Source organism: Mus pahari, chromosome 3 (genome assembly GCF_900095145.1).
Source record: "Mus pahari chromosome 3, PAHARI_EIJ_v1.1, whole genome shotgun sequence".
NCBI classification, from domain to species: domain Eukaryota; kingdom Metazoa; phylum Chordata; class Mammalia; order Rodentia; family Muridae; genus Mus; species Mus pahari.
The window spans coordinates 84,375,569-84,382,085 of NC_034592.1; positions in this window are offsets into that span (position 1 = coordinate 84,375,569).

Genomic DNA, 6,517 nt, shown 5'->3' on the forward strand with positions numbered 1-6,517 from the left:
CTGGGAGTCCAGTTTTCTCCTGAGTCTCAGTGTTCAGATTACTCTCTGCAGGGAAGCTGTCTTCTAGCAGGGAATGTGCACAGAGGGCTGGTGTTCAGATCTGCCTCCTTGCTGAAGATGTAGGCCCAAAACAGGGCCTGTGCCAGAAGATGAGTTGCCTCTGCAGATTATTCACTCACCTGCACAGTGGAGCCACTGAGGGACCCTGGAGGCAATATGACTCTCTCACTTGCTCTGTCAGACAGAATCCTCACAAGTGGCCACCTTTCCTCTGGAGAGGAAGGTGCCCAAATTTCTGGAGCCTGAAATAGAGTCTGTCCCAAAAGTTAGGTTGCTTCTGTCTGTCCTGAAGCTGTGTAGCTTCTGTGGTCCACACTCTCGCCAGCGCAGACTGGAGCCCAGAAGCTGCGTCACTTCTCCAAGCTGCCCTCTCCCTGGCAGTGCACCAAAACAAAGATGGCTTACCTTCTGGCTCAGGTCTTAAGACTCCTCCAGGGTAGACACCCCTCCTAGGGCGGGAAAGGTGCTGGATGACTGGAACCAGAAATGGGATCCTTCCCAGAAGCTGTGACAACTCTCCCACAGAGCACAGGAGCAAAGATGGCTCTCCTTCAGGCTCAGGCCTTGAGACTCCTCCTGGGTGGACACCCCTCCTTGGGCAGGAAAGGTAACGGGTGACTGAAATTCCATAATTTTTAAGAATGTTAACACCAAGAATGAAAGGCCTATTGCTCAAGAATATTAACATCATGACTGAAAGACCACCTGTTTGCACTGTAATAAAGGAAGGAATATTCTCAAGCCAAGACCAGTTTTGCTTCTACTTTTCAAAGAAAGCTTAAGGTAACTGAAGAAAAAAACAACAAGCACAGGAAATACAGCTATTGTGATTTAAGAGGCCCAGGATTAATCCTAACCTAGAAATTGTAAAGCAGTACTTGGCTAATTTTAGAGGTACAAGGGATGATGATTAGAGGCAGGGGTCCTAGATTGTTCTTTGGCTTCAGCTAGTCACAGAGGATTTAAAAGCAACTAATGTAGAAAATTATTTTTACCTTTTTAGTTATTATGAAATTAATGCTGGAGTAACATAAAGGAAAGCCTTCAATCTTAGGAGATAATACTGAAAGAATAAGGGTTAATTTTTAGCAACACATTGAAAATGCTAGCAAAAGCTAAATATTTATTGTTAATATTTGTAGCTTTTGTAATGGAAACATTAATAAAGTGATTTGTTAATATGCACATATCTATGGTGATTTGCCTACACTTTTACTATTTAATATATTTCCAAATGTCTCAGTGACAATGTATTAATAAGCTGTTAAAATAAATTAAACTATATAACTCAAGATTAATTTTGAAGCAGAAAAACAGATGCTATTACCTGACCCTGTCCAATGTTTTCCATATATAAAGGTGGTTTAAAATTGAAACAAGGAGAAAAAAAGGAAGAATACTATAGAACATTATCAAGATATAGAAAAGAGTCTACAATTCATACATTTTGTGAAACACAAAATAAATGATAAGACAGAGCAATGAAAGTTAATAAAGACATTGGTATTGCCCTTCTTACTACTTTAAAACTATGGATGTCATCTCTATATTAGAATTTTTGTCAGCTAGACTCCATTCTGTTTGTCTGGCAGACATCCTATATTTTCTATATGAATAAGAACCACAAAAGTCCATTTTATTTCCTCAAAGAAGCTGAATAGTCCTAAATAAACCCTCATATGTAGATTCTACTATTCAATATTCTAATGAAGAATTAGACCTTTATTTTTAAAACTAATACTGAGTCAAGAAATTTTAACAATTGTTTCAAGAATAAAATGAAGGGGATAACATCATCGTTTTCTGTGGTGGTTGAATTGAAACATGTCCTGAAATAGTCACATATATTTGAACATATGGTATCCAGCTGGCTGGTTTATTAAGGTTTGGAACCTTTATAAGGTGTAGCCTTGATTGAGGAAGTATGTCACCGAGGAAAATATTTTTTAAAAACAAAATCTCAAATAAGCAAATGAAGATTCAGGAGCCAGATGCTTTGGTAAAAGCCTGATAGTTCAGAGAGGCAGAGAAAGTACCCAGGTGACTTTCCTCCTCAACTGATGTCCCAGAAGTAAAAACACAATTCTCCACACTGTCTTAGAATCCCTTCCCAATGAATGTTTCAATTTTCTACTTTCTTCTGACTTTCTCTCACAACCTAGGCTTTTTTATTTATTTTTTCAATCCATGTCAACTGGTTGCTTGCTCTGCCTCTTGACCTATGGTTAGTTTTATTCACTCCAGTTTATATTAAAAAGATATCACAAGTTAAAGGTGTGTGCTAGGGATGAGGCACAATACAAGTAGAAAAGGGTTTTTTTGTTTGTTTGTTCATTTGTTTGTTTTTCTATCCATAATCTCACAGTGTGATCCAACATCCCACAATGCTCTTATATTAAAGGTGTGTGCTAGTGCTGAATCACCCCACAACTAGATACAGGTTTTTCAGTATACAATTTCAGGCTTCTCAATGTGGTCAAATATACTGTAACAGAAAAAAAATGAGGTTTTATAATCTCATTCCACTTCCTGTTCTGACTCCTCCCCCATCTTTCTCTCTGATTCCTGTATAATGCTAAACCATCTACTTTCTCTTTCTGTCTTTTCCAATGACTTACTTACCGCAGTAAGATGTAGACTAGTGAAATTATTAAGCCAAAATAAAATAAAATATTTTTTCTGTAAGCATTTTAATTATTATATTTCATCATAGCAAAAACAAAAGAATTGACACATAAGTTACTAACAGACATTGGGCCATTGTTCTGAAGTTTACCATGTAGATGTTTTATTTTTACTTTTTAGAAGAAATTTGAGAGTTTTGCAAGTTTAGTCTAAGAAAACCATTACATGCTGTTAGCAGAGCTTAATTGACTGTTTTAGTAGGAGTAAAGAGGACAGAATGTTGACAATAATATGAACCATGAAGTCTCGGCTCATGGTGTTTAACAGTGAAGCAAATATGAGTAACTGGACTTGTCATTTGTGTGGTTTCTTCGAATAGAATATGGCTTTCTTGTGCCATGTCATAATAACTTGTTCCAGGTTATATTTTAAAATGTGGACAAAATTATTTGATGTAGGTACTTTCAAGATAACAGTATATTGAATCTGTCAGGGTGATTATTACCTAGTACCTTTACACAGGACTACAGTGAAAATGAACAATGGGACAGAATGAAATAAAATATAGGCAGTTTAAAAATGAGAACATGAGAAGTATAGTGTTATAGCCAATTATATGGTGAGTAAGAAGCTATAATTATTAAGAAAATTAGGACCATTAAAACAAAGCTTCCTGGTTTGCATTGGGAAGATTGAAACAGTGCCCTTGCTACAGCTAACAGTCCTATTCTCTACTTGGCTAAGCTTACAATTTAGGAAAGAAGAAGGTCAAGAAGTGTCCTCCTTATAGAAATGAAATTTAGAGAAAAAACTTGAGGCTAATGAGATCAAATCAAATGATCCAGGCTAGCAATATTATTTAGCAGTACTATCCATATGATTATAGCTTTGTACACAAGAAAGATACAAATTTGAGGTGTCATGGATTCTTCTATAGATTCAGAGAATCACTGAAGCCCGCCACTTGTCTAGCAAAGTCTTTAAGGGAAGACCCTGACAAGTTATTCCATGAAGCTACTACAGTGAATCCTTGATGACTGTGGATGTGTTTGATGCCAGAGTCTCAAGTCATTTGACAAGGAAATACACATGAAGGAAGTAGAACTAGATCAAATCAGAAATGCATGTTGTAGTAACATGACCAGCAGAGAAAAGAAATCTAGAATCTTTGAAACAGAAGACCCAGATATTGGAGGCTAAGATACAGGATTTGTTAATGTGATTACTGGGTTTCAGTCTTCCTTCTGTTCATCGTCTCCTTAAATTGTAGTTACAACTCCTTTTAGGAACTGGAATGTATATTTTTTGTCATTATATGTTAGAATTAAATATTTTATTTTATTTTTTCGCAGAGTAACAGGTAAGAAATGTTCTGAAGATATAAGATATTTGAATAGGTCTGAGATTATGACAGACTATGGAAATTATTAAACTGAGTATAATTTGCATCATGAGCTGGCCATGAAACTATGAGAGCCACGTGGCCAATGTAATGATTTGAACAAGAAACATCCTCCATAGCCACATGTATGTAAAGACATTATCTTCAGTTAATAACACTATTTGGGAAGGCGATAAAGCCTTTAAGAGGTAAGTCTTCCTTGAGGATATGTATAGCTTGAGAGAAGCTTTGAGGTTTCATGACTTCATTCTATTTATTCTTCATCTACTCCTGGTAGGTGGAGATATATGATCGCTCAAAGACTCTATCTCTTTGGAATCCTTAAGTAAAATCCAAAAGTATTTCCTTAAGTTCATTTTGTAATGGTATTTTATCCCAGCAACAGATATGTGCATAGCACAAGATGCATATGTATATAATGTAGGATATAACTCACACATTTGCCAGGAAAAGAATTACAAATGAATATAATTAAAACAATTCTCTGTTGTACATACAGCTTTATCATTTATTGAAACTGATGGAAAAGTTTTATACTAATGATGTGAAGGTGCTTATTTTTCATATAAAGAATTAAATTCTGGCTGAGTGCTTAATACTCTCAAAAATGCAGAATCTTGAACATTTTTCAGTTGATTGATATTGTGACATATTTTGACATTATTATCATTAGTACTGCGAATGTCACTTTGAATAAATATGCCATATAAAATGACAGAATATGTTTGGAGTCATTTCAAATTATTTTTTTGGAAATTTTCATAAAATTCAAGTGAGCAATGGAAGCATCAACTTTTAAAAGCATACATTCTAGCACACCACAGCCTAATTATATATTTACATGCTGAGGAATCATGGTTGAAAATAGATTTAGTGTTTATTTTCTATAGCCAAGTTATTTTCTATGAGGAGAAAATTTCAAAATTATAGTAAAATCATTACAGCTCATACCAAAGTTGGATGAATTTTGAGCTACCATGCTTTGGGGATTATTAGTTGGTGTTACATGGCTTGGCAACTTACATGTTTGGACCAGGGCAAGGCACTATTAGGAGGGGTGGCCTTGTTGGAGGAATTGTGTTACTGTGAGGGTATGCAATGAGACCTTCCTTCTTATTGTAACACTCCCTGGGCCAAACATATTCAAACCACCACACCTGCTGTGAATTCACAACTGTAGTCACAATAAAGTTACTCCTTGCTACATTGGTTAAGTTTTCTGGAAACAGAACAATTCATCACATTGTTGAATTTTTACTTAAATTCAATGCTATGTATTCAAAAAATTTTTACTTGCTAAATTTTATATGATCCCAACATTGGAACTGTAACCCACATATATGTGGTTATACTCTGGAACCATTGGTAGATGTCTCTATATGAGGAAGGGTCATAAACTCTGGACAGAAAGTGTTGATAACTTCTTAGTTAAATCTTTAAAAATTGTGTAAGTACAAAAGTTTAAAAAATGTGGAAAGATATAATAATAAGGACAACATGTTGAGGAGATTGTAGTATTTGTCTATTTAAAAATTTGTAACTTAATATGCCATGCAAATTTTTCAGTAAATCTCAGAAAATTCAAAGGTAAACATGAAATGGGGGAAGTAAGGAAGCAAATGTAAAATTATAAAAAATTTATGACTAGATTTCTATCTAAGGTAATAGTAATACATAATAACAAATCCATTTGTTGTGTTTCAAGTTTTAGAAAATCTTCATCACAGAAAGCAGTAAAGGAAAACAATGGAGATACAATTCAGAATGTTGGACCTGATTGTTCTTCTCCCCAGAGGCAAAGACAGTTCATAACTCACAACAGGTGTTCAACCCTGAAATTGGAATGTAATTAACTGGGGTAACAAAGCTGGTGAAAGACTCTGGAGATATTAAATGCTATTCTGAAAATGGAATGTAAGTGATGTGGACTTGTTTATGACTCCCCTTAGAATTTGTGCTTGCCTCACATCCATTTCCTTCCTTCCCAGTGGACTGAATGCCGCCTTGCTTCCCTGCTTTCTGAGCACTCAATAAAAATTCGAATTCAGAGCAGGGATTGGTGAGGAAGAAAGTACCTCATAATATCCATAACCTCTTTCTCACTGAGGTGTCTTGGGATTAGTTATGTCAATAATCATTTGAAACTCTCAAAAATAGAGTTTGTGAGTGAGAACTGGCTGGGAGTTTAACTAAGCATAGAATAACCTTGTACTGAAAAGGAAGAAATGATTAATTCATGAAGTAACTAAATTTGATTCTTATACATTTCCACATATCACACTAAACTGATAGTGAATAAGTATCTATGCAAATGGGATAGAAGTCTTGAATATTATTTTCACAATTTTATTAGATGTAAAATGAAGCTACCTTTCGATTCCCTATGAAAAGCATTCATTTTGGATTTATCAGTAGTCTTATATTCCAGAA